Source organism: Mandrillus leucophaeus, unplaced genomic scaffold (assembly GCF_000951045.1).
Source record: "Mandrillus leucophaeus isolate KB7577 unplaced genomic scaffold, Mleu.le_1.0 Scaffold289, whole genome shotgun sequence".
NCBI classification, from domain to species: Eukaryota; Metazoa; Chordata; class Mammalia; order Primates; family Cercopithecidae; genus Mandrillus; species Mandrillus leucophaeus.
Genome location: NW_012103020.1, coordinates 3,414,460 through 3,440,077, shown reverse-complemented (window position 1 = coordinate 3,440,077; position 25,618 = coordinate 3,414,460). Strand labels below are relative to the sequence as shown.

At 33.5% G+C, this 25,618-nt stretch overlaps 1 pseudogene; it reads right to left on the bottom strand.

Annotated features, from left to right (window-relative positions):
• Positions 1 to 464: 464 nt before the first annotated feature.
• The window catches only part of LOC105543660, a 40,890-nt pseudogene continuing 15,736 nt past the window's right edge, over positions 465 to 25,618 (bottom strand).

Below are 25,618 nucleotides of genomic sequence, written 5' to 3'. Positions count from 1 at the left end.
TGACTTTTATTATATTTTGTGCTTTCTGAATCTTTCTTTTATTATTTGGTGTTTAGTTAGAGCTTACTTTGAAGGTTTTGTTTCATCTATGATCTCATGTTCACAGCAGAAGGGAAACTATCTGAATCAGGTCATCATGGTTTTAAATAGAAGAAAGCAGTGTAAATGCTTAACCAAGTTCTCCTATTAAAAACAACCAGCAGCTGGACTCCCCACATCTGTGCCTCCACTCTTATTCTCAATCTTCATATTTCAACTTTTTCTTTTGCATGGTTAGTGTTTTACTCTTTGAAAAATGCTTCTAAAACATCACACTAAGTCAAGCTGAAAGGTAAAATTTAAAATAGTTTTTAAAGCATAAGCCATAACATACGTAATGACTGTTCAGTCTACAGAATCTTGACCTTAGAGCTTATGACACACCCAGTTGGTAGTAGCACCCAGGTTTTCCAAATAGCCAGTCATCATTTTTCTTTTGTTTGCATAGACTTCTCATTAGCTGCCTTCTGCTTTTGTCGTATGATCTCAGAGTTCTTCTGCTTTCACTGAGAGGTAGTCAAGCTATTGTCTTTTCTTTTCCCCTTACTATTTTCCTGGGTTTTCTCCATGTTTTTTACTGGTGTGCAAGTTCTCATTGATTTCCATGGATGCCGACCACTGATAGAGCCTGGATGAAAGCAATTAGGGAAAAGCAACAGCTCCCTGGCACGCTAGGCTACCGTCACCACCATCTTCTTTTCTGTTTCTACATTTATCAGCTAGCTTTTGTTTTCTCCCCTAAGACAACCTGTGTGGGGAAAACTTTCTCAAACCATGGGCTTCCTCTGCTCTCATGTCACAACAATCAACACAGAAGACTTCCGTGACAAAGTGTAGAGGGGAGTTTCCCCACACACCAAGCAGTGGACACCAGATGAGTGTCCTCCTATTCAATTCCAACACTGTCTATCTGGAGATAGCATCATATCCCACAGGGTGGGGCTCAGTCCCCAAAACTGCCCCTTGCTCACCAGTCACAAATCTAGGCCTCTGAAATTCTGACCAACTGGCATCAGGCTTTGGGGTTCCCGTGACTCCCTGTTTTGGTTCAATTAATTTGCTAGAACAGCTCACAGAACTGAGGGAAACAATTGCTTACATTTGCTGGTTTTGCAAAGGGTATTGATGGAGAGTTGCATAGGGCAGGCATGTCGAAAATGGTGTGGAGCTTCCATGCCTTCCCCGGGTACGCCACCCTCCAGGAATCTCCATGTGTTCACCTATCTGGAAGCCAACTTAACCCAATCTCTTGGGATTTTATGGAAGCTTCAGGACAGCAGTATTCCTTCCCCACTAGAATATAGGGCAGGACCCTCTCTGAGAAAATTCTTAAGACCCATGATCAGAAAGGCCAGGGAAGAGTAGAGTCCTGCCTGGGACAGGTGAGAGAAAGGTAGAAGAAAAGAGGGCAGGAGAAGGTCAGAGGCCTGCCCCTAAGGTCTAACACGCCCAACATTGTAACAAAAGACTGTAATAAGGGCTATGGAAGTTGTGAGTCAGGAACCTAGGATGAAAGCCAATATTTATCATGACACCACAAAACCAAATCTATCTAATCTCATCATTTGTACGTGACAGTTCTTCCATTTCATTCAATATCCTCCTAACACTAAAATTCTTTCCTGAGCTTATAATTCCCAGAAATACTTTCACTAACTGCAGGTATAGGAAAATCATTTTATAACTCTATTTTTAAAATATTTTATATTTAAATGATGATTTAAAATAGCCTGTTCTGCAAGACATAATTGCTCTGTTAAAAAAAAAGTAGAAGAAAAAAAAGACCTAGCATGCTATAAAATTTTAATAACACCAAATAAGATGGTACTTGTTGGAAAATAAAGTATGCACAACTGTAAGGGGTCATAAAGCTATCAAGAAAACTGCAGCTTTGCCACAATCCTTGATTAGCTCAAGTAACACTGTGGAGTTTCCTTCAAAGTCAATTCTTTGCTACCAGATGGAGACGTTCTTGTTTCTTGTTAGATATTCTAGACCATAATTTAATCCATTAGTCAGCAAAGAGTGGAATCATTCCCATACGTACTCCAAATATTCTCTTTCATTTCTTTTGGTTCTATGCTACAAGTCAATACTTTCCCTAGATGATTTCTTCAGGCTTTTTCATTTTATGCTTCAAGACAAACTACGTTTATTAAAAGTGAGGCTTTGGGTTGTACAACATTGCGAATGTACAAAATGCCACTTAATTGTACACTTTACAATGACTGATTTTATGCTGTGTGAATTTCACCACAATAAAAACATGAGATTTTCTCACCAGCAGTGTTGATAAAGCAGCACCAATTTCTGTTTATGAATCAAGTACACTGGTGATCTCGTCCTTGCTTTGGTTCAAACACAGAAATAACAACATCTGAGAGACTTTTCCTGACATCCCTAACATTTGTACCCAGTCTTCCTTAAGCTTTCTGGAGCATTGAATATGAAAATGACAGTCTTCCTCTTTAACATTTCTTTTACAATTTTGTTTATGTTAATGTTCTTCTGATCTAATTTTCTTCCTATCTTTCTGATTCAAGTTTTGTTTGCTGGTTTTAATTTTTCCACCTACCCTTTTGATGTTAAAATTTCATGTAGTCAATAGACTTTTTCTCTTGCAGTTCTACGTTAAGTTTTTGTGCAACTGAAGCTCACACAACACTTCAATGTACATCTACCGCTCTGCTACTCCTCAGACTAATGCAGTAAATTGCATGCATTCTTTCTTGCTACCAACAAGCTGCTGAATGTTTCTAGATTACATCATTTTGTTTTGAAGAGTACCATGTTCATTTTCTCCAATCTCAACTGTGCTCTCAGTTATTTCTACGTCTTCAGTCAACTGCACCTAAACTTCTAAATATTTTCTCCAGGAAAACTGAATTAATGTAAATTCTACAAAAAAGGCCATATTAGTCATTCTATAAATACATTGTCAGAATTAATGAATTAACACCTAGATCTTACTTCATATTTGGCATCTATATTTTAATTCATTCTTCCCTGCTCTATATTTCTTACAAAGATGTATTTGTTCAATGATTCATGGATGCAGTAGGTAAATTTTGTATTACAAAATAGTCTATTCATTTCTCCCTGCTTCCTTCAGTAAGCTTTAACTGTGAAACAGCTTAATTGTTACTGACAATTATTTGTTAGCTGTATAAAAGCCCCCTTTAGACCAATGTCAATGTTTGTTAATCTAACTTTACTTTTTTGAAGGAAAATTACTGGTATTAAATGTACACTCATGGAAGGAAGTAATGTTGTAGTCAGTTCTGTGGATTCAATTAACTAGGGTGTTAATTAATAATACTGTTTGTTTGAAAGAAAACAATTTGTACCTGAATATTTCCATTTGGCTACCTAAAGATCTTTTAAGGGATTATCTGACCATTAGGATGCTTATTATCTCGATAAAATACCCTAGTTGGGTGATTACAAAATAATGTAATGAGATCTTTCTTAAACTCAAGTATTTTATACAATATCATAAATAAAATTCTTCCTTACTGATGAATCAATACTATGTGATATCAAAATGATAAAGTTATAGCCCTATTCAATGTCTCTTTTTTCATATAATTTTAAATTAATATCTCTCTGGTCCTATCATTTTTGTAAAAATATACCTTTATAATTAACTTATTTAAAATGATTTACCACTTCTATTATTGAAATATAGTACATTTGCTACTTTATTAACATCATTGTCATTTTATCCAAACTTCTGCCAGTTTGATGCTGTTTCTAAAATGACTCAAATATTCTGCATTGAAGCCATCCTATTTTCTTGACGACTTTGCTGAATAAATTATCTTTATCTACATGTTTCTTATCTTTTTTCTTTTCACAGGCAACTGAAATTAATTAAAAGAAAAATAGACATGCTTTATACTTTCTATCTTTAATTCAAACTATACTTGCTAGAGGCTGACGATTTAGTTCAGAGCTTCTACAAGACAATGAGTAAAACTGAGCCCAAACACCATAGCAATGCCAAGAGAGAAGCTTTCTCTCACTAACTGCCTTAGTCCATTCACGCACTGCTATAAAGAAATAAGTAAAACTAGGTAATTTATAAAGAAAAGAGGTTTAATCCACTCAGTTCCATAGGCTGTACAGGAAGCATGACTGGGGAAGACTCAGGAAACTTATAATCATGGAGGAAGGCAAAGGGGAAGCAGGCACATCTTAAGTGGCCAGAGGAGGAGGAAAAGCACCAAGGGGAGGTGCTACACACTTTTAAACAACCAGATCTCAAGGGATCTCACTATCATGAGTATAGCAAGGGAGAAATCTGCCCCCATAATCCAATCATCTACTACCAGGTCCCTCCACATCAATGGGGATCACAATTCAACATGAGATTTGGATGGGGATACAGAGCCAAACCTTACTAGTAATCACCACTCTAGGTTTTTTGTTTTGTCTTGTTTTGCTTTGTCCTGTTCTTGTTTTTTTGCAAGAAGTTGGTTTATTCTCATACCTTCAGCTGCCTTGGCCAAGTCTTTGAAATAACTCCTTTTATCATTGATAAGTTAAGTAGTGAATTCAGTAAAGCAACGATTTAGCAGAAAACAAATGCACATATTATTTCACAAATTAGAACAACAAGAAGAAAAAAATACATGAGAAAAAGAAAAACATCATAAAATTCAATATCTTTTGCTCTATGCTAGGGAATCTTTATTTCCTCTTATTTCACAGCCATTCACTATACTCACCATTCACTGAGTTATCTCACCCTGGATTTCCTAGTCTCGTATAAATCTACAAAACAATGCACTATTTTCTTGATCGCTTTTGCATTTCAACTAAGTAGGATGTTTCTATAATATACCAATATATTTGTATTATAAAGATCTATGGCTATATCCACCCCTACCTGGTTTCAATAGCATTTACTTTCTATGCAGTCTTTTATAAAATTCCACTTTGGGAAATCATTTCTATTAACATATTTTTATCAACAAGAGGAGGTTGTTCGCACATATAAGTAACCTTGAATTCATTAATATAAACTTGTAAAAGGCAGTATAATTAAAAGAATAGGATGAGTTCAAATTCTAGCTTCAGTATTCAGCATCTGAATGAGATTTTCAGGTTATTTGACTTCCCTAAACCGAAAATTCCACAAACTCCATGGGATATCATCTGTAAAACATTTTAAAGAAGTTGTGCAGTTCACAGCCTTGGAAGTACTGCCTTGCATATGGCAACCTTTCAATGATAGAGAGATACTGGTATTATTAGCTTTATGCTCATCTCCCTTAGTTGAACAACTTTAAAATCTTTTAAACTATAAGATTTCGTAAGTCACAACAACTTCAGTTAATCCATTTTCCGCTCCCATTCATTTTAAGTACTCTGTGTAAGAAGTAGCATCAAAATTTGACACACAACTCATTTTAACGTCAAAATTTTTTTAAAAATTACAAATCTGAGACATACCTTTTATATAATACCATGTGAAAAATGAGGAATAATTAGCTATCTAATTCATGGGTATGGATCTATGAAGCTATGATTAATAATTTTAACTTCATATGGTAATATTCTTCTCCAATAATACTTTATAGCTTCAAAACCATTTAGAACAGAGAATGTAAAGGTACAACAGAAATCTGCTAAGCATAACTTCATTACTCTAATTCATCATAATTAACACACAATTTTAAATAATTAACTTACCCTTGTTCAGCCTCAGTTTTTTTTCTTGAGCATTTTACATTAGAGACAATATGATATGCACCACAGAGAAACTGAGAAAAGTTTTTACTAAAGACACATTTAATTCCAGCTCAACAGAAGAAAGTCAAAAGTAAAGGCACAATGTTAACTATTAGCGTGGAGTTGCTCACCATCCTTTGTACTTCTAAGTTGTCTTTCAAAAGTGTAAGATTGAAAGGAGGTTAGAGTATGGTCTCTGATTTGTAGTATTTGTTCTGAATTGTCTGGAATTCTATTTGTTTTCTTGCCTAGTGCTGACATGGGTTTGATGGCTTTAAGTTTTTTGTCATTGTCCCCACAGGATTCTTTCCTTATCAGCTCTTGGCAGATTGCAACCATTTAAGGAAAAACTTCTTTACTGGCTATCAACCTTATTTTCATAGCTTCTTATTTCTCAGTGTCAAATGTATTATGTACATTAAAAAAAGTGCAATCATCCATGCCAGGCAATTGTAAGTAGAATTGTATTTTAAGTTATACAGCAAATGAAATGGACCTTGGTAAGCCTCATGACTTGTCAGAAATATGGCCATTCCTTCAATTCGAGTTTTAGTCACAGAATGCAAGAGCTAAGCTTAAAGAAGGTATACTGTTTTAAGATGAGAAAGTCACAGCTATTTCTTAAGAATAATGGCATTTGTGCCATCTTCAGTAGATGACAGTGTGCTATTTTATTTGAACAACATGACAAGTGTCTAGTATTCTTTCATGTTCTGCAGAGGTAATTTCCAAACTCTGGTCTTTTGCCAAGCAGCAGTGGCACTGGCAGGGTAGTCATTGAAAATTCAAAATTTCAGACCCCACCCCTCAGAAGTACTGAATTCTGGGGTGGGACTCAGCTGTCTGGTTGGTTTTAAACAGCTCTCCAGGTGGTTCTGGTGCACACTAAAGTTTGGGAACGACTAGGATAAGCTATAAACCAAAATTACATGCAAGATGAATTTATGTACTTTAGTTACCATTTATTTTTGTAACCACCCTGGTTATAAAACTAGCTCTGTGAAAATAAATAAATAAATAGTCACAGAACATTGTGATTGGGAGAAAACTAGTAAATTATACCTTGAAAATTCGAAGCCCACCAGCTCCTCGTAGGCTGTAAAAAGTCCACCAAGGAAGAAAAAAACTGAAATGACATAATACATAGAGTAAACAGCAAAGTGAAACCTTAAAAGGAGGACATCAAAAGTCAGAAAGAAAATAACCCCAGTCCCAAACCTTGCAATGTTCCCTTTGCCTCACTGATAGTCATAAACAATTCAGTAATTTAATACCGAACAAGACAAGCATTTGCTACATGTACATTGGATATATTTTCTACAACACAGTATATGAAAACAGTGAATCCATTCACCATTATAAAAAAAAAAGTATTCACTGCCCAGCAATTTCTTGAGAAAATATTGCTAGATTTAATAATATCTTTATAAATAAGACTGAAAAGTGGAGAGCTCCTCAGAACTTAATAGTTGAGACAGAATCAGGGAATTGGAAAAAAAATGCATTTTGTCTTCAGTCATTCGCATGACAGCAGTTTTATTTTAAAAGGTTTCTTGCTGAAACTAGAAATGCTTTGAAGAGAAACAATAAGAATCTTCATTTTGAAATCAGCTAAGCAAGAGTGAAAATTCTGCCAAGTGGACTGGCTGCATGTCAGGATCATTGTAAAAATAAGTTGTGGTGAACTCAGGCCTGTGTCAAAGGCGATGGCCACAAAGGGCAGGATAATGGCTGAGTGATGGAGATCGCATTCCATTCCCATCACTATGAAAATAGAAAGCAAATACAAAGAATGAAATTTTAATGTGGCTTGAAAATTAAAAGCAGTTCAGTGAGAGAATGGAAGGTTTGGTCTTTCTTCACACCAAGAAAGGATATACAAAATAGTGTATCATTTTTCTTCAAATTCCTGAATCATCAACTACGCATGCTACCAATTGCATCGTGATCATTTTATTGACCTGTGTAATTTTTAAAATGAAAATTAATACAAACAATTAGAGTACATCACCTCATTCAAATATTTTAAAAACCTTACATCCTTATAATATCTATTTTACAATGAAGGGTCCTCTTTATTTTCAGATGGCCAAATTTTGAAAACAAGATTTCATTTGGAGACAAACATAACATGACTTTCAAAGAACAATCTTCAACACATAGAGCTTTTCAAATCCTCAAGTCTCACATGATAGTTTTTCCTATGTATAATTAATAACAAACTGTCTCAAAACAGTTTTGTTCATCTAATGCTTATGCAAACTTAAAGAACATATTCTGCTATTGGCCACTGCATTTCCTACTTATTGGTAATTTCTCTATCAGATTAATTTGTATTGTTTTATGAAAGCAATTTAGATATTAATCTAAATATGAGAAAATATATCTGGAGCTCACTACTTAAACACATGGTATCAATTGCTATTTTTCTACTCGAAACCAAATTAATACAAATAATGCATCTATTCTACCCACTAAAGAATGACTTTCTATACAAACAGTCTTGAAAATGATAATGTTTTAGAATCATAAAAAAAAATGCTGAAATGCTATTTAGTTCAATTCCCATTGCACAGATAAGAAAACTGAATATCGAATTACAGTAATATGTCCTATATCACTTAGTGGCTGAAATAAGAGCTGAATCAATCCCCAGTATATTTTAAACTCTTTAGGGAATGACACTTTATTTTTTTTAACCGTTAAATTATACTGGGCACATAGTCTAGTGCCTTGCACATATAGTTACCAGATAATTTTTAATAAATGATCTCTAATTTAGGCCTTTTTTTCAAATAGAAAACTAGGAATGCTATAATAATATTCATAAAATCTTGACTTATATTTCATCTCAATGAAATTTGAACTTCTCCAATATATAAGAATAATACCCTATTTGTTGTTTGGGTCTCAGAACACAGTATAGAAAATGTTTAATAAATGAAGTTGAATTAATGAATATATAAAAATAATATATCAATTAAAATAATATTGATGAATACATATTAGTAGTAATTAATGGATATTATATTAATCAATTAACTAATAGTTGAATGAATATGTAGAAATATATATTACATGTATATTATGTAATTTGTGTACATATATGTATATATGTTTAAAAGAAAGCAAACTATGAAACCAGATGTGATTATTAATTTCTCTGCCATCTTAGCAATACTATAGTACAGTTATTTAATCAAATAATCTAAGTGTTGCTATGAAGGTATTTTGTAGATGTAGTTAACATTTATAATCAATTCACTTTAAGTAAAGAAGGGTACCCTAGATAATGTGGGTGGGCCTTGTCCAATCAGTTGAAGACCATAAGAGCAAAAGCTGAGGTTTCCCAGAGAACAAGAAGTTCTGCCTCTAAACTATAACACAGAAATTCTGCCTGCATTTCCAGACTACTGGCCTGCCTGATAGATTTTCAACTCGTCAGCCCCATGATCATATGAGCCTAGTCTTTAAAATAATGCATTTTTAAAATAATGCATACATTCCTTGAAATAATACAAAAGAATATGTATATTCTATCGTTCTGTTTCTCTGGAAAACCCTAAATATTATACCAGAATCATAAAATCAACTTGAGAAATATCTGATACCTCCTTCTACTAGTTTTATTAGAATATCATTGCCTTCTTCACATTAGGCATTCTAAACTATTTAGCAATACACAATTAGAAAACATAAAATATATAATATTTTGCTGATTAGTTGGTATATTTGTCCATTTCACACTGCTGTAAATAACTTCCTGAGACCCAGTGATTTACAAAGAAAAGAGATTTAACTGACTCACAGTTCCCTACGGCTGCGGAGGCCTCAAGAAACTTACAATCAAGGTGTAAGGCACTTCTTACATGCTGGCAGGTGAGAAAGCGAGCGTGCACAAGAAAAACTGCCACTTTTAAAACCATCAGATCTCCTGAGACTCACTCACTATTAGTAGAACAGAATGGGGTAAACCACTCCCATAATTCAATCACCTCCCACCAGGATCCTCCCTTGAGACACAGGGATTACAATTCAAAATGAAATTTGGGTGGGGACCCAGAGCCAAACCATATCAGTTGGCCAAAAATGTGTGTAACCTCATCTCTTTCTTTTCTCTCTTTTGAACAAAACATTCATAGTCATAGCCAGGATTTTTATTAGGTCATGATTTGTATGAAAATATTAGGATCCTTCAACATGCAAACATGATTTTACACATTCCCACTTTTTGACCTGCTCCGAATATTTAATACCTTGAATATAATCACCTACTTTTCTGTGGTGTGGCTATAACATGTGACAGAGATAAAACAATGTTTTATGATATATTCCATTCCAAATTAAAAAATTTATATTTACCTGAGTTATATTTTAAAAAACAAACAAAAAGACAAATTTGTTTAAACCAGACATCTGCACTAGTTATTTTACTCCCCGGTAAGTATATGTTTTGAGAAAAGCTTTAACTGAAACCATCTGTTGATGACTCATTCACTCTTGAATCATCGAAAATATTTTTTCTCCAATTTACACCAATGCATAACAAAATGTCTTTCAAAATTTTTGAACTACATTTTTTCATTAAAAACAGAAAGCTAAGCAAAGAAGTAACAAAAAAAAAAAAAAAAAAAAGAATGGATTAGGTACAAGTCAGAGTTCCAAACACTAATTTTCACTTGTTTTTAAGTGAGATTCATATTAACCCACTTTTGTTTAAATGTTGAGGCTTTCTGTTGACTTCACTGTGATGAAAGCCTGGCTGATGCAGTAGACCATTATACTTGAAAAAACTCCTCACATATATTTTAAAAGCTCATGCCTTGCAGTGTATACCTAAAATCCCACAATAAGTAGAGGATAGATAGATCTGCAAAACCAAAGCCCACGTATTAATTTTCTTTTGCTGCAAAACAAACTACCACAGGTTTAGCAGCTTAAAACAACACACATTTTATTATCTTGCAGTTTCTGTGGTCAGGAATATGGCTTAGCTGAGTACTTTTGCTCAGGGTCTCACAAGGCTAGTGTGGAGGTGTTAGGTGGACTGTTTTTCATTTGGAATCTTGACTGGGAAAGAATCCACTTCCAAGCTCTTTCTTTTAGCAGAATTCGTTTCCTTATGGCTTCATGACTGAGAGTCCCAGCATTTTTGCTGGCTATCAACTTGAGGGGGTTTTCCTGTCCTAGAGACCACCCACAGTTCCTAAAAACCAACAGTAGCTCCTTGCCACATAGGCTCCCCCAAACTGATTGCTGACTTCATCAGGCAGATAGGTGAATCTCTATTTCATTTTGGCATGATACATCATACCTTACCCTTACATAAGGTAAAGTAATCACAGAACCGACCTTCTATCACCTTATCATTTTTGCCATGTATATACATATTATATAATATATTATATATAAATGAACATGTGTGTGTATATATTACATACATGATAATATATAATATATATATTGTTCATTTCTATTGGTTAGAAATAAATTTTAAAAGTTTTAAGTCTCACACCCACTCAAGGGGGAGGGATTACACAGAGGCATAGACACCAGGAGAGGGGAACCAGTGAGATTTGCCTGAAGGTCTGTCTATCACGCCTAAACTCGGCATACACTTTTCCTGAGAGATTTCAAATATTCTCAGAGGCTTCAAGCAGTCATATATTGACAATTTATTTTTACCAAATGCACAAGTAAAAACACATGGAAAAAAAATGTAGCTGATAATCTCATTGGTTCAAAGTGAAATTCCAAATGCCCGATTCTGCGATGGCTCTTTCTATTTGAGTCTTATTTGTGTATTTTTAATTTTGAGAAAATCATTATTATTATTTATACCACCAAAGTGTTATCCTCACTATACATCATGACCCAAATCAACTAATATTTTATAATTTAATTTATTTATTTATTAAAACGCGTATTAAATCTTACATCATTATCCCTGCTCTCTTGTGGTCTTTAGCTTTTCATTGGAAAGAGAATTGTATATAAATTTTCATTTTAACATATACAAGTTAAAAACAAGTTATTCTTATTTTTTTAAGAAATATAATTTAGAGTTCCTCCATTTATTAAAATTTGCAATATCCTTAGGTACACATAAAGCTTCACAGTAGTATGCTATATTCTTAAATTCAAAATAATTATTATGAATCCTGATATTTGTAAAGCAATCAATAGCCAAATCTCTGTGTGAGTTAGGAATTAAGTCATGTATGTATGTGCTCATTACATTCCCTGAGATATACAGACAAAAATGTCTCCAAATGTTGCCAAATATTCCCTGGATGGACAGAGGGAGTAAAATGACCATAATAGAGAAATAATGTTTTATGGAAAATTTAAATAATATTTAAGTGGTCAAAACCTTTCATGTACAATCAAAGGACAGTGGGTCAGAAAGAGACTGAAGAACAATTAATGTATTCACTGTTACCAGACAGGTTAATACTCTAATCTATCAAAATGAACAAAGTGATACACTGTTGCAAATAATATTAGCACGAATTACCATTGGGTCTAAATTCTGTGTAATCAAAAGAATCTTGTTGGAGGATTACTATTTCTTTCCAGGAAGTAGCATAACATGGAATAAGATTATTATAGCCAACAATAGTTCACTTACTTTGATTCCTCAGTCTCTTTTCCTAAACAGTAGTGAAAAACGTCAAACTATCATTCTCTGCAGTATTCCACAACTTTTATTTTCCTTTCCAATAGTGAACGTTTGTTATTCATTTTCTTATTGATTACTAGGTTCTAGGCACTCCTCCAAGTACTTTAGAGGAACTGTCTCTTTTCATGATCACAGTGAGCCTATGAGGTAGTTATTATTATTAAACTCATTTTTCAGATTATGAAACTGAAGCTCAGAAAGTTAATGGGAGATGCCAAGGTCAGAGAGTACTCAGGTAGTCTGACTTTCCTTCCTCTGCCTTTGTCCTTTATTCTGTTCTACATGTCCGCTTCATACTGAAATAAAATAATTCAATACATTACATTGTCATTATCTAACTCAAGTTTAGAAAAATTACTTTTGTGATCCAGCGCCAGGTAACAAAAAGTGGAAGTTATTAAAGAGATTATTTCAACAATCAAAGTATAATAAAATTAATGCATTTAACTACAATAATCACAACGGATTAAGTACTAGAAGACTAATAAAAGGTAAAGAAAAAATTTCAGAACATGATAAATTCTGGAAGAAAGGTATCTTGAAAAAGTAATATCATTAATTGCAGATGCAGATAAACAGATAAATAATATATGCAAAGAACTCAGCTAAATAATTTACAAAGGTGATTCTTTTCTATTAAAAAACACACCCAGCATTTTTCTGATGGAGAAATTGAAAACTGAAGAGACTAAAGACATCTTATCAAAGTAAAAACTAGTAAAGAGCAGAATCAGCACTCAACGCCAGATTTGTTGGCTCCAAGTCATGCCATGATGTAATCACTAAAATATACTGAGATACTGTACCAGAAGAGCAAGCAATTTGGGGAGAGATAATGAACTTGGATTGGGACATCCTCTTTCAATATATGTGAACACACATACATAGACACAAACCCACCCCTGCATACACATACTCAGAAACAATATTTTAATTCAAATTTTTTTAGAGATCATTAGATTCATATAGTTTTAAAATATAATAGAATCTATGTACAGCATTACCAGTTACCCCAAACTATAACATGTTTCAAAACTGTAGTATATGATAACCAAGATACTGATAAAACCCACCAATTCACCAAATTTTCCAGTTTTACCTGTGTTTGTCTCTTCTGTGTGTATTTAGCTAGATACAGTGTTAGACTTTCATAAGTTCATGTATCCACCAGCACAGAAGAGTTGTATCACTACATATATCCCTCATGTTGCTCTTTTGTAACTAAAACAGTTTCCTCAGATCCTCTACCAGTCCTTCACCCCAAGCACTAATCATTTTTCTACTTCTAAAATTCTAAAATAACATTTTTTAAATGTCACATACATAAAATCATATGATATTATTCTTTTAAGATGTTTTTCCTCAGTATAACATCCTAGAGATTAATCCAAATGGTAGAATGAATAACATTTTCCTCCTTTTCATTGATGAGTAGTACATGGAATATAGTTACTACAACGTTTCAAACATTCATCTGTTGAAGGACAACTGGACTCCATCTTCATTCAGTATAGACAAAAACTGTAAAGAGCCCATTTTGGTCTATATTGAATACAGCTCCTATGAACATTTGTGCACAGGTTTTTATGTGAACATATGTTTCAATTTCTCTGGAATAAATTCTGGAGAGTGCAATTGCTGGGTCATATGGTAATTGCATACTTTTATAAGAAACTGTCAAACTATTTTCCATTGAGTCTGTACTGGTTTGCAGTCAAATGATCAATCCATGAGTGCTCCAGTTTATCTACAACATCATCAATATTAGGTGTTACCATTTTTTCTTTCCATTGGCCATTCTGTTATGTGTGTAGTAATATTTCATTGTGAGTTTAATTGGAATTTCTCTATTGGCTAGTGACATTTGAATATATTTCCAAACACTTATTCATCATCTGTGTATTCCCTTTGGTGTAACGTCCATGTTTTTTGTTCATAAAATATCTAAATAGATAATAATAGTTCAAAAAGTATCTAAATAGATATTTTTCATTTTGTTTTGTTTTTGACATGGAGTCTCGCTCTGTCACCCAGGCTGGAGTGCACTGGTGCGATCTCAGCTAACTGCAACCTCCACCTCCCGGGTTCAAGTGATTCTCCTGCCTCAGCCTCCCTAGTAGCTGGGACTACAGGCATGTGCTACCATACCTGGTTAATTTTATTGTTGTTGTTCAGTAGAGACGGGGTTTCACCATGTTAGCCAGGATGGTCTCAATCTCCATACCTCGTGATCCGTCCACCTTGGCCTCCCAAAGTGATGGGATTACAGGAATGAGTCACCACACTCTGCTATAGATAGTTTTAAGTGTTCTTTACATGTTTCAGATAATAGTCCTTTTCTTACGTCGTTTGCAAATAGTCTTCCCACTCTGTAGTCTTTATATTTTCTTCACATGACTTTTGCAGGGCAAACAATTTAATTTGTAGAGCAAAATTTTACTTTTCATGAGATTCAATTTATCAATTATTTTTAATGAATTGTACTTCGGTGTCAAATCTAAGAATTTTTTGAGTAGTATCATATTGCAAAGTTTTTTCTCTCAATTCTTTAAAAAAGTATTATACCTTAAAAATTTTAAACTTAATTGTATGGCATCTATTCTGAGCTACATTTCCCATAAGTGGTCCTCCCTTTGTAGCCTCCCAAAGTACTAGGTTAATAGGCATGAGCTACCACACCTAGCCTGTTTGCTTGTTTGTTGGTTGGTTGGTTTGTCTGTGAGATAGATATCCATAGATATCCAATTTTTCCAATAGCATTTGTAGAAAAGGTTATTCTCCATTAAATTGCTTTTGCATCTTTTTCAGAATCAACTGAGTATATGTGGGTCTATTTGCAAGTGCTCTGTTCTGTTTCATTGATCTGTCTTGATTACCGTAGCTATATGGTAATCTTGAATATCAGGTAGATTGATGTCTCACTTTAATCTTCCTTCTTGGGACTGTTTTAGCTTTTCTAGAGCCTAGGCCTTTCTATGAAAATTTCAGAGTGAGCTTGGCAATCTCTATAGAATCACTTACTAGAGATTTGATAGGAAGTGCATTAAACATATATAAATGTGATGAGAGTTGATACTTTTACTATATTGAGTTTTCCAGTTCAATGAGCATGATATATTTCCCCAAGTATTTAGGTCATCTTTGACTGATTTCATCAGCATTTTTAATTTTCAGCATACAGATACTGTAAGTGTTTAATTAAATATATAACTATTTTATTTTCTTTGGAGAAATTTTAAATATCATTGTTGTAAATTTTGGTTTTCATATTCTCATTGTTAGTATACAGAAATGTGATTGGCTTTTATACATTTATGTTGTGTCCTGTCACCTTCCTCCATGTACTTATTGGTTCCAGGAGTTTGTTATAGATTCCTTAGGATTTTTTATGTAGATAAGTATGCCATTGGTCAGTTTTTGTTCTCTTATTTTGTTTTCACTTTCCAATCTTCATGTCTTTTATTTATTATTTTCTTTTCTTATTGCAGTGACTATAATTTTCAATACTATATTTTATAAATGGTATAAAAGCAGAGGCATTTTGTTTTTTTGCCAATATTGGGGGAAAATATTCAATCATTTACTCTTAGGTATGGTGTTGGCTATCAGATCCTTTAGATGCTCTTTATTCAAGCCTAGGCAATTCTCCTCTATTCCTTGTTTTCTGAGGGATTTTTATGAAAATGAATTAGGGTAGAATGGAAATAGGTTCATAAAAAGCTTTTCCTACAACAATTGATATAATCATTATGCTTTTCTTCATCAGTCTATTAATAAGGTAAACTACATCGACTGATTTTTAAAATATTTAAACCAGGCTTGAATAACAAGAATATATCCCGTGTAATCAAGTCATGTAATTATTTGTATACATTTTTGTATTCAGTGTGTTATAATTTTGTTACTTTTTTTAGGTCTAAATTAATGAGGAATATTGTTCTGTAATTTTCAATTTTTGTAACATCTTTATCTAATTTTGGAATCAAAGTATATCACTGACTTTGTAAAATGAGTTGGAAGGCATTTCCACCTCTTGTATCTTCTTAAAGACAATTTGTAAAATTGGTGTTCATTATTCTTTTAAATATTTAGTAGAATTCTTCAATGAAATTAACTGAGCCAAGGTATTTCTTTTTGGGGAATTTTAAATTACAAATCAAATTAAATAATGGTTATGAGGCTACTATATCTATTTTATCAGGAGTTTTTATGTAGTTTTCAGATTTTGAGGAGTTGACTCATTCTGTTTGAGTAGTTAAATTTATGAGTGTAGAGTTCTTTTTAGTATTCCCGGATCATTCTTTTAATGACAGAAGGGTCTGTAGTTTCATTGCTTGTTTTATACCTAATTTTGAGAATTTGTGTCTTTTTTCTTTTTCTTTTGTCAATATTATTGGAATTTCATCCGTTTGATTACTTACTTCTAAGAATAAGCTTTTTGTTTTATTTATTCTATTATTTTTCTATTATCATTGCTATGGACTTCTGCATTTATCTTTATTATTCCCTTCCTTATAGTTGTTTTAAGTTTATTTTTCCCTTTTTCTTATTTATTGACAGAGGAACTTATATTTTTGACTTCAGATTTTTCTTTGGTTTAAATGTAAGCATTACGTGCCATAAATTTTCCTTCCACTTCTGTTTAATGGAACCCCACACATTTTTATAAGTTGCATTTTCATTTCATTTAGTTACCTATATTTTTCAAAATTGCTTTGAAATCTCATCTTTGACCATGAATTATATAGAAATTTATTGTTTAATTTATATCTTTGTAGATATTTTCTTGTTGTAGTTCTGCTTAACTTCTTGTTGGATTCCATTATACTGACTATTTTATTATTGTATGATATCCTTATTTCTCTTAAGTAATTTTCTTTCCTCCAAAGTCTACATTATTGTATTTAATACAGGCACTCTATTTTTTAGCTAATATTTGTAAGGTATATCTTGTTCCACTCCTTTACTTTCAACCTACCCATGTCCCTAAAAGTGAGATTCTTGTAATCTACATATAGTTGAATTGTAATTTTTTTAATTCACTCTGCCAATCTCTCCATTGGTTGGTATGTATAGACTACTTCTACTGAAAGTAATTATTGATACGTTAGAGCTTAGATCTACCATTTTATAATTATCTTTCTGTATTATTTTGCTCTCATTTCTTTGTTACACTTATCGTTCTGTACATTACTCGAACTTATATTTAGGATTGTGGTATCATTAAATTAGTCTTTTTCACTCTTTTTGTATAGTTCTTGTACTGATTGAGTGGCATATTAAAATATACAAATATGACTTTCACACTCTACTTGTATTAACATTTTACAACTTCAAATGGACTATGACCACATTATTTCCATTTTTGTCTCTTTACTTTCCCAACTTTTAAATATTATTGTCTTATTTTTCATATAATATTATAATTTTAGCTTTAATGATGAAAATGTTTTATAAAGCTTCTGAGGAAAAGAATACTCTATATTTTCTACCCATATTTCTTCTTTTTCTATTGTTTTTTTCATTCTTAATGTTCCAGAATTTCTTATTATTGTTTTCTTTTGTTTTAAGAGCCTTACTTAGCTCATCTTTATGGGTAAATCTGTTAGTGTCAAACGTATTTATTTTTTCTTCAGCTAATAATGTCTTTATTTAAGCTTTATTCAAGAGAATCATTTATCTGTATACAGAATGCACAATTTCCACATTTTTTTAGCATTTAAAATATATTGTATCACTGCTTTCTGGTCTTCACAAATTCAGACAACAAATACACAGTTTTTAAAGTTGAAGTTCTTCTATAGGTAGTGTTTTGTTTTTCTCAGAGTAGTTTCAAGATTATTTTCTATGCTTTTAGTTTTCAGAAGTTTAATTAATATGCGTCTTAGGTTGAATTTGAGGGGTTTATCTTGTTCCCAATTTTCTGAACTTCTTGAATCTATAGGTTTGTATCTTTCATCACTTTAGGGAGTTTTCAGCTATTATTTATTCAAATACTCTGTAATCTCAGCTCTACTCATTTCTTCTGACATCCTGTAACATGAATGTTGATTTTTTTTTTTTTTAATTGCCAGAGCTGCCAAAGGCTTTCTTCATCTTTTTTCAGTTCATTTTCTCTGTTCAGATTGTGTCTTTGTCCATTTTCTGCTGCTATAACAGATGCCACAGACTGAGCAATTCATAAAGAAAATAACTTTATTCAGCTCATGATTATGAATGATGGAAAGTCCAATGTTGCCAGAATCCAGTAAGGATTATCCCATGGCAAAAAGAAGGGAGGGCAAAAAGTGGTTGTGAGAGAGAACTTGCATTTATAACAAAGCTACTCCCATTATAACTAACCCATTACCATGATAACTGCATTAATTAATTCATGATGGTGGAACCCTTGTAACCTAATTACAAGTTACAGTCCCCACCTCTTAGTACTGTTACAATAAATGCAGAGGTTGTTAAGGGGTCTTTGCGGGGTTAGGTTTTCTACATTTCAGTTGAAGTGTTAAAATACTGATTCAAAGTAGACTGCATTATATTAAGTAAGTATATTGTAATCCCCAGAATAACAACAGAAATTACATACAGAATAGATTAATTAAAATGAAATACTACAAATTATTCAAGTGATCCAAAAGAGGCAGGAAAGGGAAAACAGAGGGAATAAACAGAAAATAAATAATAAAATTGTAGACCTAATCTAAGAATGCCTATAACTATATTGAATGAAAAAAATCTAAACACACCAATTAAAAGACAGGAATAGTAAGTTGGATAAAAACAAAAATCTAGTGGTATTCTGTCTACAAGTAACTCATCTAAAATATACTGATTTAAAATAAAACACTAACGTGTGTATGTTAATATCAGACAAACTAGACATCCAAACAAACCAAAAATGTTACAAGACTTTAAGAATTTTACGTAATGCTAAAATGATCAATTCACCAAGATGAAATAACCATTCTAAATGTGTATGAAATTAGTTGCAAATTATACAAAGTAAAAATTTACCCAACTGAAAGGAAATATAACCAAATCAAAAACAGTAGTTGGAGATTTTAACATTCCTTTCTCAGTAATAGGTAGAACTTCTAGTCAGAAAAGCAGCAAAAATATAGAAGAATGAATAAGTGGAATCCAATGAACATTTACAGAACACTGTGATCAACAACAGCAGGATATACAGACTTTTTGTATTAGTCTGTTCCCATGCTGCTAATAAAGATATATGTAAGACTGGATAATTTATAAAGGAGAGAGGTTTAATTGACCCACAGTTCCACATGGCTGGGGAGGCATCACAATCATTGCAGAAGGTGAATAAGGAGAAAAGTCATCTATTACATGGCAGCAGGCAAGAGAGCTTGCATAGGGAAACTCCCATTTTAATATCATCAGATCTCACAAGACTTATTCACAACCAAGAGAACAGTATGGAGGAAACCAGCTCTGTAATTCAATTATCTCCACCTGACCCCACCCTTGATATGTGGAGATTATTACAATTCAAGATGAGATTTGGGTGGGGACACAGCCAAACCATATCATTCCACCCCTGGCCCCTCCCAAATATGATGTCCTCACATTTGAAGCCCAATCATGCCTTCCTGACAGTCCCTCAAAGTCTTAATTCATTCCAGCATTAACTCAAAAGTCCAAGTCCAAAGTTTCATCTGAGACAAGACAAGTCCTTTCCACCTATGAGCCTGTAAAATCAAAAGTAAATGAGTTACTACCTAGATACAATGCGAGTACAGGTATTGGGTGAATACACCCTTTCCAAATGGGAGAAACTGGCGAAAATGAAGAGGTTACAGGCCCCATGCAAGTCTGAAATCCAGCAAGACAGTTAAATCTTAAAGCTCCAAAATGACTTTGGAGCTTTAAGTCATTGACTCCATGTCTCCTTTGACTCCATGTCTCACATACAGGTTATTTTATCTAGGTCATGATGTTGCAAGAGGTGGGTTCCCACGGCCTTGGGCAGCTCTGCTTCTGTGGCTTTGCAGGGTATATACCCACACCTGGCTGCTTTCATGGTCTGGCATTGAGTGTCTGAGGCTTTTCTAGGCACACGGTATAAACTGTCCATGATTCTGTCATTCTGGACTCTGAGGACCATGTCCCTCTTCTCACAGCTCCACTAGACAGTGTCCCAGTGGGGACTCTGTGTTGGGTCTTCAATCCCACATTTCTCTTCCACACTGCCCTAGCAGGGCCCCATCCCTGCAGCAAACTTTTGCCTGGACACACAGGCATTTTCATACATCCTCTGGTATCTAGGAGGGAGTTCCCCAACCTCAATTCTTGACTTTTGTGTATCCGCAGGCTCAACATCATGTGGAAGCTGCCAGGATTTGAGGCTTGCACCCTCTGGAACCATAGCCTAAGCTGTACCCTGGTCCCTTTTAGCTATGACTGAAGCAGCTGGGACATGGGCAGTAAGTCCCCAGGCTGCACACAGCAGGGAGCCCTGGGCTAGGCCCACACAATTTATCCTCTTAGGCGTCTGGCTTGTGATATGAGGGGCTGCTGTGCAGGTCTCTTACGTGCCCTGCAGACACTTTCCCCATTATCTTGGTGATTTGCATTCTGCTCCTCATTACTTATGCAAATTTCTGCAGCAGGCTTGAATTTCTCCCCAGAAAATAGGTTTTTTGTTTGTTTGTTTTGTGTGTGTGTGTGTGTGTGTTTTGTTTTTTTTTTCTACTGCATCATCAGGTTGAAAATTTTTCAAACGTCTGTGTTCTACTTCCTCTTGAACATGTTGCCACTTAGAAATTTCTTTCACCAGATACTTTAAATCATCTCTCTCAAGTTCAAAGCTTCACAGATCTCTAGGACAGGGGCAAAATGCCACCAGTCTGTGCTAAAACATAGTTAAGCGTCACCTTTGCTCCAGTTCCCAACAAGTTCTTCATCTCCATCTGAGACCACCTCACCCTGGACCTTATTATTCATATCACTATCAGCATTTTGTTCAGAGCCATTCAACATGTCTCTAGGAAGTCCCAAACTTTCTCACATTTTCCTATCTTCTTCTGAGCCCTCTGAACTCTTCTAACCTCTGCCTGTTACCCAGTTGCAAAGTCGCTTCCACATTTTCAGGTATCTTTACAGCAGTGCCTCACTACCTGATACCAATTTATTGGATTATTAGTGTAAATTGTATTATACTATTAGTCAGTTCTCACACTGCTAATAAAGACCTACCCAAGACTGGGTAATTTATAAAGGAAAGAGGCTTAATTGACTCACAGTTTCACATGGCTGGGGAGGTATCACAACCATGGCAGAAGGCAAATGAGAAGCAAAGTCACCCATTACATGGTGGCAGGCAAGAGAGTTTGTGTAGGGGAACTCCCATTTATAAAACCATCAGGTCTCATGAGACTTATTCATTACCATGAGAACAATATGGGGAAAACCACCCCCATGATTCAATTATCTCCACATGGCCCTGCCTTTGACACACGTGGATTACTATAATTCAAGGTGAGATTTGGGTGGACAGTCTAACCACATCACTTTTCAGATGTGCATGGAATGTTCACCAAGGCAGGCTCTTTTGCAGGGGAGAGTGGAGGCCGTAATAAAACACAGTTGAATAAATTTTTTTAAATGCAGATGATATTAATTGTTTTCTTTGCGCATAATGGAATTAAAGAAGACAAACACAGAAAGAGGACAGGAAAATCTTCAAGTGTTTGGAAATTAAACAGCACATTTCTAAATAATTTGTGGGACAGAAAAGAAGTCTCAAGAGAAAGTAGAAAATACACAGAACTGAATGAAAGCAATATCAAAATATGTGGCTATAGCCAGTCTTAGAGAAAAAGCACTAAAACAGTGCTAAAGCAACAAAGTAGCTAAAGCAATGCTCAGAGGGAAATTTATAGATGCTTGGAACAGCAGAAAACTCTCAAAGCTAAATTTCTACCACAAGAAACCAAAGAAGAAGAAATAGAAAAAAATAAAAATGATCCCAAACAAACAGAAGGAAGGAAATACTAAAGACAGGAGCAGAAAATCAATGAATCTGAAAACAGGACATTAGCCTGTGCCTATAGTAAGATAACACGAGAAGATGGTGAATCAGTGAAAGGACGAAAAAGAGTCATCAGAGAGAAAAAGCAAAATAAACTCTCTCATTTGAATTTTATGGATAAATATCAACAGGAATGTGCTAGACAGTAATATCAACACTACAAAGATCAAGCAGGAGAATTAGGAGCACTGGTTAAACTGTGACAATGGGGGAGTTTTTTCCTGACTTTTAAGGCAATGATAAAATCAAGGTAGTATAGAAGTGAAATTTCAGTTATCTCCCTGCTAAGACATAAAGATATGGAAATAATTTTGTAACCACTCTTAAAGAGAGTATGAGAGCTTGATCAGGTATCACAATTAAAGAAGAAAGCTTTAATATATTTTACAACTGCTTATGTTTGAAGATCTTACCAAAGAGCCACTGAGAAGTAAATAGAAAATGATCAATTGTGAGGTGATATAGATATGTGAATTATCCCTATTTCATCACTATACATTGTATTCATGTGTCAGAATATCACCCTGTATCCATAAATATATATGTACAATTATATGTCAATTAAAATAATAAAAACAAAAAGTGTGAAGTTTTGAGGGCCAAGAAAAAAAAAGAAAATGAGTAATTATAAGATGAAAGAATGGAAGAAGTGACCAATGGAACAGTTCAGAAGGAATGCTGGATGAGATGAAGAATAGGCTGGAAGAGGTGCCATCGCTGGGGTGGGGAGGAGGATGTTAAATTGGAAAAAGGGAATGACAGTGTATTGTTGGAAATTAGAAATCATGGACAAACCATGGAAAATGTTCAGAGAATTTTTGAAAGATACAGATTGTAACCTTTTTGAAGCTTTAAATAACTTGTTTTGTTATTTGTAAATTTGGAGGCAGTTAAGTCACTCTAATAGTGAGACAGAATGGCTATAGGGTCTTCAGAAAAGTGAAAAACCTGCAAAATTAAGATATGTTTGGGAATGTATTTATTTACTGAGATTTATTTACATGTGAGTAAAAAGAGCACTGTTTAGCACAGCATATTCAAGTGAAATTAGGTACTATGATACTATGAATTTTACTGAAACAGGAAACATGACTAATGAATTTCTCCAATATCTAGTGACAAAACATCTCCACCATTTTCATGCTGTAAGAGGGAAAGGATTGGGGCCTGACGAGGGGATGGACTTTAAATATCAATTAATGGGTACATCAACTGTAAACATTTTTATAATACTAATTGAATTTTGGAAATAATAGTACATGTTTACTATTCTCAAGGCCTAATCAATAACAAAAACATTTCTAATATTTCCCTCCATATTTTAATCTGCTTTCCCAGTTACTTTTATTTATCTGCTACTTTTTCCTAAACTTCTTTATTCATTCTTTTCGTGCTCTTGTTACTACTTCTCTCTTTATTCTACCACTGCACTTCTTTTTTATTAGAGTGCACATTCTTCCTCACATTGTTTCTCCATCTTTAGCTCCACTAACAATCCTTATTTTGACACTTATTTTAAAAAATCAGTAAGCATTCATAATTTACAATATTGAAATCTCTAAGAAAAAACTACTTATAAGATTATAAATTTTAAAATTAAATTACACACTTTAATATAATAAATCATATATTAATATAATTAGTTATATTAATATATTAAATATATCATATTAATAAATTACATATTTATACTCAAAATATATATTAATATTCAATAATAATTTAAAATCTATACAGATATTTTTACTCTAAATTGATCCAAAAACTAAAAGTATGTGAGTAGAACAACCTAAATAATCAACAGAAATGATTATCTTTTTCTCCATATTTGTTGTTATTTTAGCTTTCATTTTTATTATAATTTTTATCCACATCCATTAAATTGTGGAACTTCACAAAGAAAAGATAAAAGCACTTTTCAGAAAGTTTTTATTTTCAATTATAAATGTTCCCACCAATGCAGTTATCAAAAAAGACAAAGAAATTCGACCTCACATATAGCCAGAGAAAATTTCTTACGCCATAAAGTTCTACTACACTTTCTGAATTTTACTATCATCTGAGGCATGATGTGTCTTATGGCAATGAGCATCCATAACAGAAAAGTGTTAATGCTTTGATTCACATTTTCAGTTTAATTAAAATTCTTCCTTGTCTTCAGACGGTTTTCCTTTATATCTGAAGTTAAATCCTTTTGTATCCTCTGCCTGTGGGCCCAAAGTGATTTATGTAGCTGCACTGGTAGACAGTTCAAAAACATGCTTAGAATCGTTTTTTCAACTTTTGCTATTTTGATTTAAATACATTCTTCCAACATCAAGAGCAATAACTTCCTGAGGCCTATGGGAAAATTGTACAAATCTTCTTTCTAGTTTCCTCAGTAATTGTGCCAGTACCAGAATAAAATGCATAGTATAACGACTGCATTAAATGGGCATATCTAAGCTTTCACAGAACCATTATAACTAGAAATGACATCAAACAAAGCTGAAAAGCATACATTGTGAAACACATTCTTCATAGAAATGGGAGTTCAGGCTTATAAAAACTTTCTGAAACTCTTGCACTTAAGTTCAACTGAAATGAGGATATGAATATAAAATATTTTAGTTTATAATTTTTAGTCAATTATGTTGGTAATAGAGACAATTGCAAAAATATCTGCAATTACAAGGCAAAAATGTTGAATGGATAACAAGAGAATAGAATTAAATAGTATTATCTTCATAATTCTATGTGCAAAGGAGATGTTTATCTTATCAAAGTCATTAACTTTGGAATCAAGTATTTCTCTGTGTTCAAAAAATTAACATTAAAAATTGTCAAAACATTGATTTAAATTGTTTAATGTTAAATATCTTATGTGTTAATTTTACCTACTATAAAATCTAAAACTTTTTTATTAAAAATGTATTTCTCAGTGGTAAAAAATGTTGTAATTATAGGCTCTTCAACATACACACACACACAAACACACATAAATATTCCTAAAGAAACACTCTCTAAATTATATAGTAAGACTCCAGTGTCAAGTCCTATATTTATTCATTGAATGCATACAAGATTTTCAATGTGCCAAGCTTCCTTGTAAGCAACTTATAAATACTAACTGATTA